This window comes from Chrysochloris asiatica, unplaced genomic scaffold (assembly GCF_000296735.1).
Source record: "Chrysochloris asiatica unplaced genomic scaffold, ChrAsi1.0 scaffold00003, whole genome shotgun sequence".
Lineage (NCBI taxonomy): Eukaryota > Metazoa > Chordata > Mammalia > Afrosoricida > Chrysochloridae > Chrysochloris > Chrysochloris asiatica.
Window position 1 is genome coordinate 27800925 of NW_006408521.1, and position 22993 is coordinate 27823917.

Consider the following 22993-nt stretch of genomic DNA (forward strand, 5'->3'; position numbering starts at 1 on the left):
ATTAGTCTTTTACAGTAGTGGTCCTATGCAGTATTTCTCCTTTTGTGACTGACTAATTTCACTCCACATAATGTCCTCAGGTTCATCTATGTTATGTGATAGCTTACAGCTTCCTTGTTGTTCTTCAAGATAACATAACATTCCATTGTGTGTATGTTCCACAGTTTGTTTATCCATTCTTCAGTTGATGGGTACTTAGGCTGTCTCCATGTTTTTGCTGTTGTAAATAGTGCTGCTATGAACATTGGTACACATATATCTACTCATATTATGGCTCATATTTCTTGTGGGTAAATACCAAGTAGAGGAATTGCTGGATCATAAGGTATTTCTATTTCCAGCCTTCTGAGGAAGCACCATATTGCTTTCCAGAGAGGTTGGACCATTTTGCAATCCCACCAGCAATGTAATACATCCCAGTCTCTCCACATCCTTGTCAGCATTTATTGTCCTCTACTTTTTTGATCTTTGCTGTTACTGCTGGTGTGAGATGATATCTCATTGTTGTTTTGATTTGCATCTCTCCAATGGCTAGTGATTGTGAACATTTCTTCATATATTTGTTGGCTGCCTGGATCTCCTCCTTGGTGAAGTGTCTGTTCATGTCCTTTGCCCATTTTTTAATTGGGTTATTTGTCTTTTTCTTGTAGAGGTAGTGTAGTTTCCTAAATATTTTAGAAATATTTAGGAAATATTCCCTTGTCTGATGTGTCGTTGCAAAAGATTTTTTCCCATTCTTTGGGTTCCCTTTTTATTTTTCTGGTGAAGTCTTTTGATGCACATAAGTTTTTAATTTTTAGTATGTCCCAATCATCTATTTTGTCTACTTTTCCTTGTGTAGTTTTCAAAATGTTTGGTAGTCTGTGTTTGCCCTGAATTAGTGCCCTCACATTTGTCCCTATCTTTTCTTTGATGGCCTTCATAATTCTGGGATTCACATTTAGGTCTTTAATCCACGATGAGTTGGTTTTTGTATAAAGCGTGAGGTAAAGGTCTAGTTTCAATCTTTTGCATATCGCTTTTCAGTTCTGCCATCACCCTTTGTTGAAGAGACTATCTCCTCCCCATGTGATATATTTAGGTACTTTGTCGAAAATCAGTTGGCTGTATGTGGATGGGTTAATTTCTGAATTCTCGATTCTGTTCCACTGATCTTTCAATGTACCAGTACCCAGCTGTTTTGACCACTGTAGCCGTATAGTACATTTTGAAGTTGGGGAGTGAGAGGTTTCCAACCTTTTTATTCTTCTTAAGTAGTGCTTTGCTTATTCTGGGTCTCTTTCCTTTCCATGTAAAGTTTGTAATTTTTTTCCCATTGATATGTTCATTTTGATGATGAATGCAACACCATTCCTCTTCAATTTTTCATTCCTGGCATAGTAAACCACGTGGTTGTCAGTCCATTTCAGCTCATTAATGCCTAAGATATCGATGTTTATGCGTTCCATTTCATTTTTGACCATTTCCAATTTTCATAGATTCATACTTTGTACATTACATGTTCTGATTATTAATGGATGTTTACAGCTGTTTCTCTTCATTTTATGTTGTGCCCCATCAGCAAATGAAGGTACTGAGAACTTTACTCCATTCATGTCATCATGGTCAACTCTACTTTCAGGAGGCAGCTCTTCCCCGGTTGCATTTTGAGTGCCTTCCAACCTGAGGTACTCATTATCTGGCAATATATCTGACAGCATTTTTCTGTTATTCATAAGGTTTTCAGTGACTACATGTTCAGAAGTAGCTGGTCTCTCTGTCCTAGTCTGCGTCTGGAAGCTCATCTGAAACCTGTTCACCATGGGTGATTCTGCAGGCATTTAAAATACCGTGGCATAGATTCCAGAATCACAACAACTCACAAGCCACCACAGTACGACAAACTGACAGACAAGTGGTGGCATAAAGATTTACAGCCTGGGAAACCCTATACAGGGTTGCTATAGGTCAGAACCGATTCCATGGCACACCGCTACCACAACCATATAGAAGCGCCCATCCCACTTTTCCCTCTGTCATCAACTTGACATCTATTTTTCTACGGCTTTCGAGATACGTTTATGCAATATACATCTACACAGAAAAACATGTTCTTCCTTTCTTTTCCATTCCTTTCTTTTTGCATAAACATCTATTTCTGTGAAGTTGATTCCAACTCATAACGATCCTACAGGACAGAGTAGAACTGCCCCATAGGGCTCCCGAGGCTGTCATCTTTACAGAAGTAGACTACTACATCTTTGTACTTTGGAGAGGCTGGTGGATTTGAACTGGCAACTTTCAGTTAACAGCAGTCTAGCACTTCAGCATTGCTATCCAAGGGCTTTTTCTTACACAAATAGAAAACTATTTTTGCATTGTTTTACAATGTCATTTTTTCTAATCTTTGTCTTTACAATCTTTCATGTTGGTACATGTAGACCTATTTCATTCTTTGTGTGACTGCTTAGAATTCTATTGTATGGGTATACTATAATTTATTGAAATAACTATTTATTGATGCACATTTGTTTGTTTCCAGTATTTTAGCATGTAAACAGTAGACCATCCTTACATGATCTTGGTATACTTGTGTAGTTTTGCAAGCCAGATTCCTGGATACTGAATAGTCAAGTCCAAGAATATATGCATCTGATTTATTTTTAAATGTTCAACAAATTTATTTTTGGAAGGCAGAATATGTACAAAATAAAAAATAACCATGAAATACAAGAGTATAGCAGTGAAAAAGACTATTTCCTTCCTACCCATGACTAGCAGTTCTTCTGTAAGATTTTCGAACATTCTTTCGAGGATATTTTCAAAGATTTCAGAGTATTTGTTTGTATGTTTTCCTTCTTTTCCTCACAAATGATGGCATATTCTCTGGTCTTTCCTGCGTTGACCTCTTTCACCTATTATTCTATCTTGAGATCATTCTAGACCAGAACATGTAGATAGTTCTTTTTAATGGGTGCATAATGTTCAGTAAGTAGCAGTCAAGAGATCAGACGACGTATTGCACTGGGCAAATCTGCTGCACAGGAACTTTTTAAAGTATTGAAGAGCAGAGATGTCAGCTTGAGGACTAGGGTGCGCCTGACCCAGGCCATTGTGTTTTCAATAGCCTCATATGGATGCGAAAGCTGGACAGTGAATAAAGAGGATTGTAGAAGAATTGATGCCTTTGAGTTGTGGTGTTGGAGGAGAATACTGAGGGTGCCATGGACTGCCAAAAGAACCAATAGATCTGTTTTGGAAGAAGTGCAGCCAGAGTGCTCCTTGGAGGCCAGGATGGCTAAGCTTCGTCTCTCCTACTTTGGACATGTAGTCCGGAGGAAACAATCGTTGGAGAAGGATGTCATGCTGGGTAGGGTGGAGGGTCAGAGAAAAAGAGGAAGACCTCCAACGAGATGGATCGGCCAGGTGACATCATTGATGGACTCGGGGGTGGCAGCGGTGGTGAGGTTGGCCCAGGATCGAACATTGTTTCGTTCTGCTGTGCATGGAGTCGCTATGAGTCGGTTCCGACTCGATGGCACCTGACAACAACAACAATGTTCAGTTATGTTTCTCTTAAGTGGACATCTAGATTGTTTCTAGCCTTTAGCTCTTACGATGCTGCAATAAATAACCTTAATCTAGTTCTTTAACACACAGGCAGGACTCACATAAATCCCTGGAAGTGGAATTACTGGGTCAAGTGATAATGCTATGTTCATTGGACAGTGTTTGATAGCCTTCTGCTGGATTGCACAACAAGATGGTTGTATCAATTGACTCCCACCCCCCAAATGGTGTAGGTGCTGTTTCCAGGCCCTTAGCTGCCACCATCTCAGCCACCCTTAGACACACTCTTGGGCAACCATTCTAGAAGTTTCTGGCTTAAGAGAGGTCCAAGGAGTGCAGCTTCCCTTGGGAGAGTGCTGGGCAGGAGGGAAAAGGAGCCAGTCCTCTAGTCTGTGCTTGAGAAAGATACTGAGTAAACACAGTTGTCAGAGAAGAGGAAGAGTTACAGTCTGGGGTCAAGGGTTAATGCGGATGGAGCTACCGGGACAGGCAGCACAGAGTAAAGGGGCGGGGTTGGGTCTCTGCAGGGAGGGGATCCCCCCATGCCGGCCTAGACTTCCCCTTGCTGTTGCCCTCGTGGGCTTAAGCCTCGGCTACTGAGGACCTTGTGACTGGGCTGTTGGGGTCTAAGGACATGGGATAGCTTTTCCCTCCCCCAAGGCTGCCTGAGCCTGGAGCTGTCAGGGTGGGCTTACCCAGCAGCCCTGCCCACCTTGGGGCCCTGCAGCAGGTAATCCTCCTGGAGCCCTGTCTGGAGGCTTTGTGAGGTATTAGAGGTGAGCCGGGCGGAGGGCCCTGGAGCCACGCGCAGCTTTTAGAGCATTCCTGGGCATTAGGCTCCCTGTCCCGGCCCAGCCAGACCCTCATCCCGCTGAGCCCCAGGGGCTTCTCCGCCTTAGCCACTCCTGGTCTAATTACAGGTGTCCATGTTGGGGTCAGCAGTTGGGTTAATTTGGGGCTTGTCTTGGGGCAGCCAGGGCTCATTAATGGGGTTCCAAGGAGTCCAGGGGATGAGCAGGGCAAACAGAGGATTAGGGGCTGAGGAAAACTGTTCTGGGGGGGGGGGGAGGGCTGACAATGGGGTCTCAAGATGGAGCTCTAGGTGTGTGCACACTCATCCTAACAGACACTTATATAAACACAACAGGTGCTCAGACACACAGACAGACACAATCACGTCTGGGGGCCCAGACCCTCAGAATTTCTGACTCACACCCATAGATGCACACAGTTATGATTAGAACTACTTCCCACAAAACCATGGGTGTGCAAGGTCTGGGGGTCTGGGGAAAGAAACAGAGAATTTCTCTTTCCAGCAGAATCTCTAGCCTGCCCCTGTCAGTCTCCTCTCTGCCCCATCCTACCCCCACCAGAGTGATAGGATCCCCTTCTCTTCTGTCAGCACCTCTTCCCAGCCCTGGAATGGAATTTTGCAGCATTGGCCTGTGGGAAGAATGACTTAGAACCGGCTCTTAGCCATGCTGGGTAAGGTTGGGGTGTTGTTTTCCTGATTCCAGCTTGACCAACAGGGTCCCTGGATCTAGCTGTTAGCTCAGCTCACAGAAGAACCCCACACCCACTCTGTATGTGCCTTCATGACAACCTCTGGCCACACTGCCCAGGGGTCACTAAGGAGGAGGAGGAAGGAGCTGATAGGAGACAGGGCTGGGAGGGGTTGGGCAGGGGGAAATCACTTAACCCCAAAGCCGCCACTAGTCTTTGGAACCCCTCCACACTGATGGGGGCCAGCTGGAGCCGGCTGAGGGGGAGAGGCCCAAGTGTGGGAATCCAGGGAGTGGGCCTCCAAGGCTCCAAGGCTTCCTGGATTAGCTGGGAGGAGGGAGACCCTCTTCCCTGGCCTGCCCCCACCCCCCACCCCCCATCAGCCTTCTGCAGAGTGTGGAGGCAGGACCTGGCTCCCTAGCTCTGTTGCTGACAGGGAATTTCTTGGCATTATCCATACCCATCCTTCCCCCATCCCCAGCTGTCTGTTGACATTACTGCATTCCTAGCGTGGGGGTCGAGGCAACACAAGGTGGGGGTGGGTGTGGTTCAGAAACCCCAAATCTGACTTTAGAACAGTCAGCTTTTTCCAAGGACAACTCCTTAAATCTGTAGCCCCTTCCCAAGGAAACCTCAGGGTTAGTAGTTAGTAGGGACTCCAGGGACAAAGTGACTTCTGTTGCAGAAATAGCTACTACTCTATCCACCAACTTAACCTCTCATTTGGAAAGGTGCCCAGAGGACCAACCTGCCACCTGTTGTCACCTCAATGTTGGTCCTAGGCATCAAACATTTCCTCCCTGGCTCTCTGTCTCTCCCTGTGCCATCCCCAGGACCTCCCACATACTGCAGGCCCATAATTGAATATAAAGGCCCAGAAGCCAGTGCAAACAGCGGCATTAATCACCAGCAACCTGGCAGCCTCCTGCCATAGATCTTTCTCACACATAAAACAGCTCATGTTAATCATTGCCGCTGATTTATTGTCTTCTCCGCCTTGTACATAAATTATTCACTATTGCCCGGTCTGTGAGAAGAATCCTGTAATGAGGCTTCCATTCTCCAGTCTCCGAGGTGGTGCCTTATACTTCCAGTGAGTACGCACTGGCTAGACCTGGCATGGAGCCCTAGGCAAGAGCTCTTAGGGGGTGGCAGGAGTTAGGGGTTTATATCCGAAAGGACCTGCCCCATCCAGAAGCACATCCAGAAGGTTTTCAACTCCAGGACACAGGGACTTTGGCCTCGGAGACAGCTCCAGCTCTGGACAGGAGATACGGCAGAATGCAGGGCTGTGGGGTGGTCCCTTGGCTTCCTAGGGCTCTAGGGGTTGGTACAGGGGTAGCCTTTACTGGAGGTTCACGCTCACCAGCCGAGCACAACTCCGCTAATCGAGCCCCGCCCTTGGGAGTTCCCCGTTCCGTGTTCCCTGTTCCAGCATAGCAGCATGTGGGCGTGTTCAGGGCGTTTGGAAACAGCCTTTCCTGCACCGGGTCTTGCTTTGGGGTCTGTTGCTCTCTCAGGCCACGCCTCCAAGCGGGCTGTGACTTCTGAAAGTGGTTGCAGTAGTTACAGCAATGCCCACCAGGTGGCAGACTTAAAGCCCAAGAGTGCCTCTCTAGGAGGCGAACGGCGTCGAACGCTGTTGAAGAAATGCAGTTGAAAAGGCCAGGCTGGCCAGTGAGTAGAAAGGGGAGATCCTGCTAAGGGGGATACGCCCATAGTCTCGATGAAACCAGCGGACAGAACTTATTTCACACATCGGATGCTCAAAGGGATAATTGCATGAAAAGAGTAGGGGTATACATGGATGGTAGTACCTGGAATGGGGAAGACACAGCCAGTCTCAACTTCGCTGGCCCTGGCCTAGCTCCCCTGGACTGCAGCTAGCCTGTCCAGACTCTGCTTTCTAGGCTCAAATTTCTCCTGTCCACATTTTTCCTCTTCTAGCAGGAGACCCTGAGACTTTCAGCTCCCACAGAGATTTAAAGTTTTGGAAACGCGAAACAGGGTCACCACGAATCGAAGCTGACATGACAGCACTTAAAAACAACAGGATACCCTGCGAGGCAGCCAAGACAGGAGCTTGGCTGTGGTCAGTGGAGGCCAGCACAATTTCATTACAGATACGCAGGACTGTGAGTTGCTTGGATCCAATCCTCTCAAGGACCTCTCATTCCACAGACCCACATCTTCCTCCCACACCCAAACAGAGTGGTGAACTACCCAGAGACACAAATGGGTCCTAAGATTTAGGAGATCTATAGATCCAGTGCTGGGCTTGCTAGAGACCCCCAAATCAGATTCTTCTCTGAGCCCCTTGGCCTTCCACATACACCCTGAGAGGACAGTTTTATACCCTCTACTGAGGCTCAACAGGTCACCGCAGACTGAAGTGTGCTGGGCTCAGTACAGCATTGTAATGCTGCCAACAAGCCTTCCCCTAGGATGCAGGCCTCTGGCCCTTCAACTATTCTTAGCCATGAGGGTAGAGCTGGCAGGACCAGGCTCTGATGGGAGAGCTCAACCTCCCAGCTTTCTCAATCAGGGCCCCAGGAATATATTTGACCGTCCTGGCTCAGATGGTTTTGCTGTGACCCCCCAACTCCAAGCTCTCTGCAGATATGAGTTGGGAATTTGAGCTTCCCTCCTGTGCCCTAACAGGGTCTTTGTGTCCTGATGGGAATTCCAGTTCAGGTAGGGTCCTAGCTCCTGAAGGCAGGGTTGTAGTGTTCCTATCAATAAAGACCAGTATTTCTCTATATGTGACTCCTGAAGGCCTGCTGAGCTGGGGCTTGGGATGGGTTCAGGGATCGGAATCCTTACCTAGAATCCTAATGTCGGAGAACCACTGCACAATAGACTTCCTTGGAGCCAAATCAAGTTCCCATTGGACTTGCAGTTTCCTGTGGGCAGCCCCTGACTAGGATTGGGAGTGAGGAGGCTTCAGATTTCCAGCAGCAGCTGTCCTCAGTGTACCCCCCCCATCCCCCCCGTTCTTCCAACTAATGCTCCTCCTCTCACTGCCATCCCTCTGCTCCTTTCACACCCAGCTTGCCTAGCTTTCCTGGACCCACTGTCTTCATGTCTGTCTTCACACTGGTTCCAGGGCTGCCTCAGGCCAGCTTGTTTATCCTTCGGGGGGTCCAAGTGGGTGTTTCAACCCCAATTATGCTCTGACCACACTCACCGCAGATACCAAAACAAACGTCCTGGGCGTCAGAGGTGGGGGCAGGCTCAGACAGGCTGGTGCCAGGGGGGCTGATAAAGGGGGATCCGCTTGGGTTGGAGGTGATGAGAGCTACTCCTAGTGATGGGGCCCTGGGGAACAGAGAACTTGTGAGTAATTGGTCTCCTCCGCTAGGCCCAGGCCACAGAAGGACTGGTGTCTTGGTCGCCCTCCCCACCCCACCCCCAGCTTCCCTACTGTTCTCATCTAACAGGGCCGGGGCAGTGCCTCCCCACTCCTCAGCTGTGACTAAGTCTGGTCTCACCTCCTGAGTATGCAGATCTTGAGTCTTCAACCCATAGAGACTTTTTACTCACCTCCTTAGATTCCTGGTGTGGTGCTATAGGACCAGCAGTGGACTGTGAATCACAAGGTCAGCAGTTCAAACCCACCAGCTACTCCTCGGAAACCCTATACAGGATCACTGGGAGTCAGAACAGACTAGACAGGACTTAATAAGAGCAACAACAACCTTTGACCTTGGGGTCATGTCTGGGAAAGGAAGCAAAAGACAAGGATTCTAGCCCTGGTTCTCCTGTACTGTCCCTGTTACTTGGATTGTGGTCCTGGCCATCCTGTGCCTCTGTTTCCTGTCTCTAGGTCAATTAACAGAAAATGCTTCCCAGTCTGACTATACATGAGAGAAAAGAACCCTGAGCCTCCCAGTCTCCCTGGGGTGCCTGGAGAATGCAGTGAAGCTCGGGAACAATGGGAAGCAAGACATGGTACTTACTAGGGGTACTGTGACAGATGAAGCATGCTGGTGGCTGATGGAGAAGAAGGGGTCATGGTAGGGGCTCTGCTAGTTGGTGGGCCCTGGCTTCTACTAGCGCTTCTGAGGAATAGGGTATCTGGCATCCAAGACTGCCGGGAAGGACCCCCAGCTCCTGTCTACCCTCTGTGGCAGAACTGCCTTCTGAACTGGAGACCTAGCTGGGCTTATGCTCAGTGTCCCTTACAGTTCCCTCAGCATCCCTTATCCCCTTGCTCCCTGTCTGGCTTCTCAGCCCAATACCTGCTTTCATCCCCACCCTTGCCCTTCTGCTCTGCCCTGGAAAGGTCACCTCTTCCCATCTGCCCATGGACTGATCTCTACCCTGAGCCAAACCTGGGGTTGTCTTTAATATCAATGATGACAGCAAGGAATAGTTCCCATTCACTGAACATTTTCCATGTGTTGTGCCTGACACTTTGGCTGTTTGATCTTCATATTAGTTCTGCAAGGCAAGCAGATATAATCTCCCTACCTCATTCATGAGCATGTTAGAGAGTCAGGAAATTGTTCAAAGCCACACAACTAGGAAGTGGTAGAACTGAATCCAAACCCACTTGAGTCTGACTTGTAAGCCTAAGGTTCAAGACGGCCTGTAGAGAGTGGGGTTTGTTCTGTGTTTGCTGCACCAGCCCCTTGGAAGTTCAGGGTCATGGCTCCTGTGGGGTCCTCCCTGTCTTCAATCCTCATCATGGTCAGGGCTTGGGAGACCCTTTGACCACTCAGGGCTCAGGAGCCTCAGAATCCCACTGGAGACTTGGGGAAGCTGACTCAATACTAACTAGACCCACACAAGGAGCCTCAGTCTCAACTCCACACATTCAAGTGAAAACTGCCCAGAGCTCAGCTCTGTTGCAGAGTTGGGGGCAGGGGCACTGCTCCGTTGACGAATCTGGATGAAGGTGGGGTTTCTATCTTGACCTCTCTTGCTCATCCACTCTGGCTATTGCCCAAAACACAGGTTACCCCTGCCTTGGGGCTGGACTTCAGTGTGGCAAGTGGGGAGTGGGTGGGGAGCTGCTGGAGCCAGACATTTGCTTCAGCCCCTCCTCAGAAGCCCAGACTCACCCCCTCCTTAAAAACACCCACACAGTGAGTAGAGGCAAGGTTAGGGCAGGATTTCCTCCAGCAGAGAGTGGGGAAGAGGAGGGAATGGAAGCAGTCCTCATGTTAATAATAGAATAATTGGACCCCTGAGGATCCTCATCTTTGGAGGAAAGGGTGATCCGTGAGCATCTCAGGTGTCTTTCATAGGGGCCAGGCCACCACACCAGACTCTGGCCTCGGAGAAGAGTGAATCACCAGGTGAGCATCAGAGTGTCTGGATCTGTGTTAGTGAGAATGCATGCAAGTGTGGGTGTGTGCCTGTGACTGTGTACAGGTGTGTATTGGAAGATGTGAGTGAGTCTAGTGTGTGCACCAGGTGAGAGTATGAGAGTGAAGGCTTTTGAGCATATCAGTGTGAGCATGAGTGTGCTTAAGCAAGTGCACTAGTGTCATCATGGGAGAAGGGAGTGGAAGATGATGGTATTTGAGTGTGAGAACACAAACATGAGTGGAGAAAGCAGCCGTCATCTCTGTTTCTCAGAGGAAAAAGCCCAGAAGACTCACAGTCCAATCTCTGCTCTGCTATTGACCGGTGATTTGACTTTGGACTAGTTAGTTCTCTGAGTCTCAATTTCCATTCCTGAAAACAGAGGAAAATGCCTCATGGGTCATCACGAAGACAAGTGCAGATGCAATAGAACGTTTTGTACTCTGGTGTAGGCTCTTGGGAAGTTCCATCCTCTGCCTACCCCTACCCCCACCCCACAACCTGCTCCCACCTCAGACAGATTCTAAGGTCAGTTGTGAGACCGTAGGGCCACAACTCACACAAGGAGGTTCTGAGTCCCATGCTCAGGACTGGTTGGAGATGCAGAGAGGCAGGGAGTAAGGCTGCCATATTTGTCCTTTTAAGCTCCTATGTTTGACCCGAGATCACTCTGCCTCACTCTATTACTTGGCTCCAGATCTCTCTTCCATCTCAATCTACGCCCCATCTCTCCCTCATACACACACTCCAGACATTGCTCCTTCTGTGGAGGTGAAGACCATGGGCAATAGACTCTCCAGGTTCTTATCCTGACCTTCTGAAGACCTTCCATACTAAAATTCTGGGGTTCTACGCTTTGTGTCTGTTGTTCTGTGGTGGCTTGCATGTTGCTATAATGCTGGAAACAATGCCACCAGTATTTTGGATACCAGGAGGGTCATCTATGGAGAACAGCGTTTAGCAGAGTTTTCCGACTAAGAAGCTAGTAGGAAGGCTTGGCAATCTGGTTAAACTAGTCAATGAAAATAGTACAGATCACAACAGAAAACTGTCTGATTTGCTTGCTTTGGACATGTCATCAAGGGGGTCACTTGCTGAAGAAGGACATCATGTTTGGTGAAGTAGAGGACCCGCAGTGAGATGAATTGACACAAGTCACAGAGATGGTCTTGAACTTACTGGCAATCGTAGGGATGACAGGATCAATCAGTGTTTTGTTCTGTTGTACATAAGGTCACCATGATTTGGAGCCAACTCATAGCAGCTATCTAACGCTCTTTGGCCTATGGCATGCCCATTCCTAGTCTCCACTGAGTAGAGCCGTGGCCTCCATCAGGAGCCCACCTGTTTTAGCAGAAGAACCTGTTGAATGCCACCAAGTTAATTCCAACTCACAGCAACCCTATAGACTGATTAGAGTTTCCTAGGCTATAATGAATTGTTTTCCTTGAAACTTTTTATTGTGAATTGAGTGAAAGTTTATAGAGACGATAATCATTTTTACGTTCAACAAATCATATACTTTGTTTTATCTCAATAACTGCAGTCCCTCCATGTAACAACAGTCATTCCGTTTCCTCCCTGTGGAATTTCACCCTCCTTCCAAATCCTCTTGAACTTTGCCCTTAGGTAAATGTTGCCCTTTTGATCTTGAGTGGTTGACCATACCATGGTGAATCCCCTATATGCCTATATACTGCTTGGTTGAAAATAGGGCCATAAGGATGAGTTTTATTACAGACCTGAAGAGTGGCTGAGGGCCATTGTTTCATGTTCCTCTAGTTTCTTTCTGATCAGTAAGCCTGGTCTTTTTAAAAACTAATTTTGAGTTTTGTTCCACATTTTCTCCCACTCTATCCAGGACCTTCTAAAGCGATCCTGTTTGAGCAGTTGGTAGTGGTAGCCAGGCACCATCTAGTTCTGGTCTCAGAGTCCTGGTAACTGATGCTCATGTGTTCCATTGGTCCATTGGACTAATTGATTCCAAGCATCTTAAATTTTCATCACTCTTCTTTCTTCTGTACATGGAGAGAACAATAATTGCACCTTTGATGGTCACATATGAGCTTTTAAGATCCCAGTCCCTACTCACCAAAGACTGCCAGTTTGTCATACTGTGGTTGCTTGCATGTTGCTGTGATTCAGACAGCTATGCCACTGGTATAGTTTTTTAAATACCAGCAGGATCATCCATGGTGGATAAGTTTCAGATGAGCTTCCAGACTAAGATAAACTAGGAAGAAAGAGAGATGGACTACTTCCTAATATTTACTCACTGAAAACCTTATAAATAGCAGTAGAACACTATCATATAGCACCAGAATATTAAATATTGAAACATGATGAAGAGCACCAGAATATTGTCAGATACAGTGCCAAAAAATGAGACCCTTAGGTTAGAAATCATTCAGAATACAACTGGAAAAGAGCTGACTCCTCAAAATAGTGTTGACCATGATGACACGAGTGGAGTAAAGCTTTCAGGACTTTCATTTGCTGATGAAGCACAACTCAAAAAATGAGGAGAAACAGCTGTAAACATCCATTAATAATCAGAACATGGAATGTATGAAATATGAATTTAGGACAATTGGAAGCTGTAAAAATACAAAACGGAATGCATAAGTATAGATATTCTAGGCATTAGTGAGAGAAATGGACTGGTATTAGTCATTTTGGATCTGACAATCACATGATTTACTATGCCGGGAATGACAAATTGAAGAGGAATGGTGTCATGTTCCTCATCAAAAGGAACATTTCAAGATTGTCTTGAAGTACAACACTATCTGTGATAGGATAATATCCATACACCTACAAGGAAGACCAGTTAAAACTACCATTATTCAAACTTAGACATCAACCACTAAAGCCAGTGATGATGAAATTGAAGAATTCTACCAACTTCTTCAGTCTGAAATTGATCAAACATGTAATCAAGATGTAGTGATAATTACTGGCAGTTGGAATGCAAAGGTTAGAAACAAAGAGGAAACATCAGTAGTTGGAAAATATGCCCTTGGTGATAGGAACAATGCTGGAGATCGCATGATAGAATTTTGCAGAACTAATTAATTTCTTCATTGCAAATATTGTTTTCATTTTCTTTTGAAGTTCTGATGCGGCACTGTGCATTAATGTGCTGGGCTGCAAGGTTCGTTTGAACTGCAAGGTTGGCAGTTCTAACTCACCAGCCACTCCTCAGAAACCCTATATAGGGTCGCTATGAGTTGAAACCAACTTGACAGCACATAGCAACAACAACATGCACATGGGCTACACTGAAATGAAATTGACTACATCTGTGGAAAGAGATGCTGGAAAAGTTCCTTATCATTAGCCAAAACAAAGCCAACAACAGATTGTGGAACAGACCATTAATTGTTCATATGCAAGTTCAGGCTGAAGCTGAAGAAAATTAAAATAAATCCACAAAAGCCAAAATATGACCTTGAACATATCCCACCTGAATTTAGAAACCATCTCAAGAAAAGATTTGATAAATTAGACACAATAACTGAAGACCATTAGAGTTGTGGGATGACATGAAGAATATCATGCAGGAAGAAAGCAAAAGGTAATTAAGAAGACAAGAAAGAAGAAAAGACCAAAACGGATTTCAGAAGACACTCTAAAACTTGCTCTCCATTATAGAAATGGAAGAAATGAGGCAGTACAAGAGTTGAATAGAAAATTTCAAAGGGCAGCTCAAGAAATATTATAATGAAATGTGCAAACACCTGGAGTTAGAAAACCAAAAGGGAAGAACACACTCAGCATTTCCCAAGCCAAGGGAACTGAAGAAAAAATTCAAGCCTTCACTTGTAATATTGAAGGATTCTATGGGCAAAATATTGAATGATGCAGAAAGAATCAAAAGAAGATGGAAAGAATACACAGAGTCACTGTACCAAAAGAAATGGTTGATGTTCAACCATTTCAAGAGGTACTCAATGATACTGAATGAAGAAGTTCAAGGAGCACTGAAGAACAAGCACAAAGAAAATTCGGAGAATTGATGGAATACAAATTGAAATCTTTCAACAAATTGATGCAGCACTGGAGGCACTCACTCATCTTTGCCAAGAAATTAGGAAGACAGATACCTGGCTGACTGATTGGAAGAGATCCATAATTGTGCCCATTTCAAAGAGAGGTGACTCAATGGAATGCAGAAATTATTGGACAATATCATTAATGTCACATGCAAGAAAAATTTTGCTGAAGAGAATTCAAAATCAGCTGCAGAAGTACATTGACAGGGATCTGCTAGAGGTTCAAGACCCAGAGAGGGAGAGGGGCTGTGTGCTGACAACCAGGGGGCAGGCTTGCAGGGGATACCCTTTGGTTGGTTGATGATGCATGGAGGGGATTGTAACCATGGCAATGAAATGATATATGATAGGATGAATGTAAAGCTAATGTTCTCCTATGTAAACTATCACATAATTCACAATAAAACATTAAAAAAGAAAAAAAAAAAAAAGAAAGAAAATGGAGAAAAGATTGAAGTTATCAAAGTCTTCATTTTTCTTAGATCAACCATCAACACTCATGGAAGCAGCAGTGAAGATATAAAACGGCGTATTGCACTAGGCAAATCTGCTGTACAAGACTTCTTTAAAGTGCTCAAGTGCCAAGATGTCAGTCTGAGGACTAAGGTGTGCCTGACCCAAGCCATGGTATTTCCAAAAACCTCAAATGCATGTGGAAGCTGGAGAATGAATAAAGAAGACTATAGCAGAATTGATACATTTGAGTTACGGTGTTGGGGGAGAATATTAAAAGTACCATGAACTGTCAAAAGAACAAACAAATCTGTGTTGGAAGAAGTACACCAGAATGCTCCTTAGAAGCCAAGATGGTTCAAATATATCAACGATTATGAGTTTTTTATTCTGCTGTGTATAGGGTCAATATGGCTCCGTAGTAACTCGATGACACCTAACAACATTTCTGCTTTTGTCTGTTTTTCCTTCTTTTCTTCTGGTTCTCATGTCCCTCTTCTTTTATTTTCCCTTTTGATCTGTCTTTATTACTCTCTTTTCATTTTCCCTCTCACTGGTTTTTCTAACTGTTCTTTATTTTTTTATTTCTTCCTTTTAGTTCCTCTCTTATTTTTCTCTTCTATAGCTCTATTTCCCTGTCTCTCCTTTGTCTTTATAATTATTATATTATTTTTTTTGGTTGCTTCCTGTTTTTAGTTTTCTCTTTTCATTATTGGTTCCTTGTTTGTTTATTCTGTTTTGTTTTCTTGTGTGTGTGTGAGGGGTTTTCTCTTTCCCATCCAACAGGAGACAATAACTGTGCCACAATATACCCTCTGAAGCAAGAGCTGATACCCGATCGTATACTACCTGATCAATGATAGACAGCAGCCAACACCGCCCAACCCCCCCTCCAACTGAGATGCACAAATAGCAAATGAAAACTATATGCACACTTCCATTGTCTAACTACACCTACAGGAGACAGTTGGTTAGAGCCTAAGAACAAACTAACATACAATCATCAATTAAATACAAATACAACAACCCTACAAAGCCCCAGAGACAACAGAAAATTTTCACTTATACAAAGAAACAAGGTAGACTGGCTCAAACAAATGATCAAGATTCAGCGCCAGGAAACATTTCTGAGAAAGAAAAGGTAATGGAACTTCACTAACTAAAAAATAATTTAAAAGAGGTACCTTCAGATCAAGGAAAGCAAGGGGAACACAGAATTTTTTTTTTTTTTTTTTTACAAGTTCAGGAAACACTACAAGAATGAACAGACAAAATAAATGCAAAATTTGAAACAATACAAAACCTGCAATTACAAATCTAAAAGATTAATACCAAGATTTCAGACATGGATAATACATTGAAAGGGGAAAAGGAGAAGATTTGAAGCAATGGAAGTCCTAATTAGTTGGCTTAAAAATAAATTTCTAAATACTAGTATGTTAGAAGAGCAATCAGAAAAAGAAAAGAAAAAAAATCTGAAGAAAGCCTGAGTTATGTGGGACACCATGAACAGGAACAACTTACAGGAGATCAGAATTCTAGAACAGGAAGAGACGACAAAAAGCACAGAAAATTGTTGAAAAGTTGTTGGAAGACAAGCTTCCCTAATCTCATGAAAGATGAGACTATAAATATACAAGAAACTAAATGAACCCCAAACAGGATAGATTCCAATAGAAAATCATCAAGACATATCATAATCAAACTTTCCAAAATCAAGGCCAAGGAAAGAATCCCGAGAGCACCTTGAGAAAAATGAAAATTTACTTACAAAGGAGAACGAATAAATAAGACTAAACTCTGATTTCTCTGCAGAAACATGAAGGCAAGAAGGCAGTGGGATGACATATATAAAACTCTGAAAGAAAAATAAATGCCAACCAAAAATTATATACCCAGCAAAGCTGTCCCTCAAATACATAGTAAAATTAGGACATTTCCTGCTAAACAGAAATTAAAGGAATTTTTAATGAACAGACCAACTTTACAAAAAATGCTAAAGGGTGTTGTTCTTTGGACTGAGAACCAATGACAGCAGACAACAACCTGAGATTACTATACATAACAACACCACCCTTAACCTCAATCCAGATATAGAACTATTAGAAGTAAAACAAACCTACAAGACTGAAAATAGGGAACCAGAGATATCAATTTATAAGGAAAGAAATACTAGAAGTTAGAAGGGTGCCAGCTCTAGGGAAAATCTCTGTCCACTGTGGCAAAGGTCCTTGTCTCATTTTAGCTTTTATTCCTAGGTCCCTTGACAATCATGTGGTGTGTATCTTTCCATGAGATCTTGCTTGCTTACTTGCTTAATCTGCTCTTTCATACTCAATAGATTAAATTTAAAACACACCCTCTACTAATACTGCTCCATTAACATAACAGAGAAAACCTATTCCCAAATGGGATTATAATCACAGGTATTATTGTTGTTGTTGATAAATTCTGATGAGTTGGTTCTGACCCATAGTGACCCTGTATAGGGTTTCCAAGGAGCGGCTGGTGGGTTTGAACTGCTGACCTTGCAGTTCAAAGTGACCTTGCAGTCCAGTGCATTATCCCTACAGTGCCATACCAGGACTCCAATCACAGGTATGGGGTTATGATTTACGACACATTTTTGGGAGACACAATTCAACAATGTTCATCATTTTAAGGGGATAAAAAAATGCTCAAGCGCATACATTGATATATCAAATAAAACACATTTATTGAATGTCCATTATGTGCCCAAGGACCCTTGGTAGCATATGAGTTGGGCTACTAACCTCAGGGTCAACAGTTTCAATGTAGCAGCCACTCCATGGGAGAAAGATGAGGTTTTCTACTCCCATAAAGATTTATAGTCTCAGAAACACTATACAGGGTCACTATGACCAACTTCACAGCACACAACCACAACCACCACCACACCATTATGTGCCCAGGGCGGCTGTTCTAACAGTTTTACATAATTCAGCTCGTTTAAATCTTCACAGAAATCCTATGAAGTAATAAGTATATCATTATCCCCATTCTTACAACAGAAAGAGTGAGGAGCAAAGAGAATCTTGGCCAAGATCATATCTACTAAATAGTGGGTTTAGGATTCAAATAAAGGCACCATGGTTACCATCCTGCAACATTTGCAGAATTACCCTTAGGAATATATACGCCTACTCACACTAGGACAAGTCATCTCACATACATAATTATGCACCAAAATACATCATTTCCTAGATGCTAATCATAACTAAACTGTACAGTGCAATTTATTTACAAATCACTTTCACACCTAAACATAATGGCCACTGAAGAAGGGGTTGTTATGCAATTAATAGGTAATAATTAAAGCTGCTATTAAGGGTCCCTGGTGGCACAAAAAGGAGCCCTGATTGCACTGTGGGTTAGGTGTTGGGCTGCTAACCAGCCACAAGCTCAGTGATTCAACCCTATCAGGTCACTCTGCAAGAGAAAGATGAGGCTGTCTGCTCCTGTAAAGATGTGCAGTTTCGGAAACCCTACACAGGGGTTGCTATGAGTTGGAGTGAGTTTGGTTTTGGGTGGTGGGACAATGGCTAGGGTAAGTGTTTGGCAGCAAACTGAATTGTTGGCAGTTCTAACTCATCCATCTACTATATAGAAGAAAGACCGGGCAATGTGATCCCATAAAGATTATAGCCTAGGAAATTCTATGGGGCAGTTCTACTCTGCCACATGGGGGTTATTATGAATCAAAACTGACCGGACGACAAAGCTACTAATTACTGACTCAACTGAAGATCAGCTATTTGACTAGGCATGTTTCATCTTTTCTTGTCTTTCATTCATTTCTTTAAATAAAATTATAATTGCTTAGTAGCAAAATTAAAACAATATAAAAAGATATGTGAAATGTACAAGTTCCCCTCCCTCCCTCCCTCCCTCCTCCTGTTACTCCCATTGTTAATGGGAATTTCTTTGTATATACCCTTGTGGAAATTGTCTATGCACACACAAATATATAGTATTAGAGATTCTACATGATTTCTAAACCTTGCAATAACCCTTGTGAGGAAGCTCATACTCTTTCTATTTTACAGGTTAAGAAACTCCTAAAAATGAGGAAGCTCTATAAGGTCACTCAGGCACTCAGCAGGTAGTTAAGATTCCAGCCCAAGTCTTCCTAGCCTGATCTAGAATTTCCACTGTGTCCTCTACTACCCCTGCTCAATGGGGGCCTCACCTCTTTGACCTCATGCCTACATCCAACTAAGGTGAGAGCCCCCATCAGTCCCAATACCTCTGAGGCAGGGTTAGGAATTATGCTGGAAGCAGACACTCTCTCTGCAAATTCATTCTATGGGAGGACTTGCTGAGCAGAGACCCTTTGAGGGGCAGAGCCAGCAAGTGATCCAGGAGCTTGATAGAGTATGATTTAAATTAGACAAAGATGAGCTCCCAGGATGCACCTCTTAAATTTTATCAGATTTCACTGAGGCCTTGAGAGTGATGGAGACCTGAAGGCAGACAGGTCTGAGCTCAGAGACACAGGATCAGGAGAGGATATGGGGACTTAATGTTCCCAAGGAGAAGAAGGACCTTTAGACAACTCCAACCTTCTCACCCCTGCCTGAACCCCTTCTGGGTCAGCTTTCAAAAGGATCCTCCAGACTCATCCTCAAATCCTCTTTCATTCAGAGCCTGGGGACATTGCTCAATCTCAAATGCACAGGTACCTCAGGAGATGGAATTGCTGGTCTCAGGCATAATCCAGCTGTGTGACCTGTGCATCCTGGACCAGCTGGCCTGAGCTGACCCTACTGGATCCTGTCCTCATGTGAAATCTGAAACATGGACCAGGAGCAGAGCTAGGTTGGGACCTTGCCTCCCCCAGTCCACAGGGGATACTCTTTGGAACAGGATCTTCAGCAAAGTACCCCATTCCTGTTTGACCAAGAGGCAGCTTCCACTAATGATTCCTGAGGCCAGTACTTAATGGAGGCAGAGAAAAACAAGGTAAGGCTTGGGATGGCAACTGGGGAGATGGGCCAAACCTATTCTGTGGAACCAAAAAGTCAGGTCTCCCTAAGAGCTCATTCTCTCAGGTCCTCAACTGCTCCAAGGTCATACGCACACATTTGAAGGTCTACAGCTTTGTTGGTTACAGGGCAGACATTTGTGGAACACTATTTCTGTCTGCTGACTGTATAGCATTGTACTGGGAGTCAGAAGATCTGGGGACTCTCCTAACTGATTTGAAGTTCTTGGACAAGTCATTTCTCTACTCTGAGCTTCAGCTTGACTATCTGCAAAATAAGAGAACTGGCTCCATTTGGAGTGATGGGAAGTCGGAAATTTGCTGGGTATGTGGGGTCAGCATGGGTGCATGGGGTTGGAGTACATGGTGTCAGCAGTGGGTATTCAGCTTATTGAATTGAGAAATTCATCTCTCCAGCGACTGGACACTGGAAAGGTAGGGACCCCAAATACGATATTATTTGTCAGGAGGGCAGTTGCAATAATGTTTATTTATGAGTGTATATGCAATGTGTACATGCATGTATATACATGCGGGTGCAGACACATGAGTGTGTGTGTGTACAACAGCAGCTAATTGATCCCTCCCTCCCAGTTGGGGTGGGGGAGGGGGCTGAGAAGTAGTCACTCATTAGGAGGCAGCTAATGGGCCCAAATGGCCATGTCAGCAAAGGCTGAGCTCAGATAAGCTTCCTCCCGAAGGGGAAGAGGAGAGATGTGGACTAGGAAGAGGAGGGAAGAAAAAAAAAGGAAGTGGGAGGAGGGGAAAGAATGAGGCTTTCCTAGGAGAAACTATAAGGATTTCTATGTCCTGACTTAGTACCTACTAACAAATCCATCCACCTGCAAGGAGAGAAGACTTTGTGTCTATAGGAAATGGTGGGTGGGAAAGCTGATAGCAGGGAGAAAGAAAGCACAGGTGTGTTACTGCCCACAGATACAGGTAGACTTGTGCAGCCAGGCAGTCTGAGATGTGAGTATACCCACTTGTATATCCATACACCCTAATATGTGTCCATGCATGTGCTCATCCAGAGGCACACCCCTCACACACTTGAACCTGAACACACAGAAGTGTGGACATAAGAGTGTATCTACAAATCCACCCAAGGAATGCCAGCTCTGTGTTAGCTACAGGGGAGACAAAAAATGAAGAGGACAGTCCCTGCCCCCCAAGGGTGGACATTCCCACTGGGGGAAAGGAGCTAAGATAACAGAACATTCAGTGTTTTCACAGGAGCTATATTGGACACCTGCCGTCACCACAAGGACACACAGCTAGCTAGCTGTGCGTCTCAAGACCCATCCTCTGGGGATCACCTGCTGTTCTTTTTTTTATAGCCCTCCCACTTCTTACTTTCACCACACCAGACTCCTGCCATTGCTTTCCAGTTCTGACCATTCTAAAATGCAAATATTAACCAAATGTTTTGATATTAGAAAATCAGATTCATAGTCCGCATAGCTAGTAGTAGCAGTGGGATCTCCGGATTTTGCTTTACAAAAAGATGGTTTCTATTTTGTATAATTTGCAAGACAGATCCCAGAGGAAATAATAGCTGACTATAAAAATGTTAAAGGAGCACACAAGTTCATATTATATTATCTCAGATGAGAGGATTTTCTAATGTTGTAAGATACAAAATGCAAAGCATAAAGGAAAATATTGATATACAACAAAAGACCATAAGTAAGATTGAAAGTCAAGCATTTGTTATTATTGTTAGATGCCAACTCATAGCGACCTTATGCACAATAGGACGAAACATTATCTGGTCCTGAGCTATTCTCACAATAGTTGTTACACTTGAGCCCATTGCTGTTGCCACGGTGCCAATCCACCTCATTGGAGGCCTTCCTCTTTTTTTCTAACCTTCCACTTTACCAAGCATTATGTCCTTTTCCAGGGACTGGTCCCTTTGGATAACATACCCAAAGTATGAGAGATGAAGTCTTGCCATCCTAGCTTCTAAGGAGCATTCTGATTGTACTTCTTCCAACACAGATTTGTTTGTTCTTCTGACAGTCCATGGTACTTCCAATATTTTTCTCCAGCACCATTACTCAAATTTATCAATTCTTCTATGGTCTTACTTATTCATTGTCCAACTTTCACAAGCATATGAGGCTATTGAAAATACCATGGTGTCAGTCAGGCACACTTTAGTCCTCAAACTGACTTCTTTGCTCTTCAACACTTTAAAAAGGACTTGTGTAGCAGATTTGCCTAGTGCAACATGTCGTTTGATTTCTTGACTGCTACTTCCATGAGTGTTGACTATGGACCCTAACAAAATGAAGTCTGACAACTTCAATCATTTCCCCAGTTGTCATGCTGTTACTTATTGGTCCAGTTGTGAGGACTTTTGTTTTCTTTACACAGACTTGCAATACTTACTGATGAAGATCAAAGACTACTGAAGGCTGTATGTAGTTTTTGATCTTCATCAGTAAATATTTTAAGTTCTCTTCACTTTCAGCAAGCAAGGTTGTATCTGCATATTGACAGTTAATGAGTCTTCCACTAATCCTGATGCCACATTTTCCCCCCCATATAATCCAGTTTATCAGATTATATGCTCAGCATACAGATTGAGTAAGTACAGTGATACAGATTGGGTAAGTATGGTGAAACAATACAACCCTGGCACAAATCTTTGCTGATTTTAAACCATTCAATATCTGCTTGTTCTGTTCTAACAACTGCCTCTTGGTCTATGTACAGATACTTCTTACGAGCACGATGAAGTGTGCTGGAATACCCACTCTTGATAATATTATCCTTACAGTCAAACACCTTTGCATAATCAACAAATCACTAGCAAACATCTTTCTGATAGTCACTGCTTTCAGCTGAGAATCCGTCTGACATCAGCAATGATATTCCTAGTTCCATGTCCTCTCTGGATCCGGCTTGAATTTCTGGCAGTTCTCTGTTGATGTACTGTTGCAGCCATTTTTGAATTATCTTAGGCACAATATTTTGCATGTGATATTAATGATATTGTTCAATGGTTTCCATATTCCATCGGATCACCTTTCTTTTGAATGGATACAAATACGAATCTCTTCCAATTGGTTGGCCAGGTAGTTGTCTTCCAAATTTCTGGACATAG

The 22993-nt window shown here is 44.0% G+C and overlaps 1 pseudogene; it reads right to left on the minus strand.

Moving 5' to 3' along the window:
• LOC102828693 overlaps positions 1-22993 on the minus strand; it is a 56496-nt pseudogene that overhangs the window by 11727 nt on the left and 21776 nt on the right.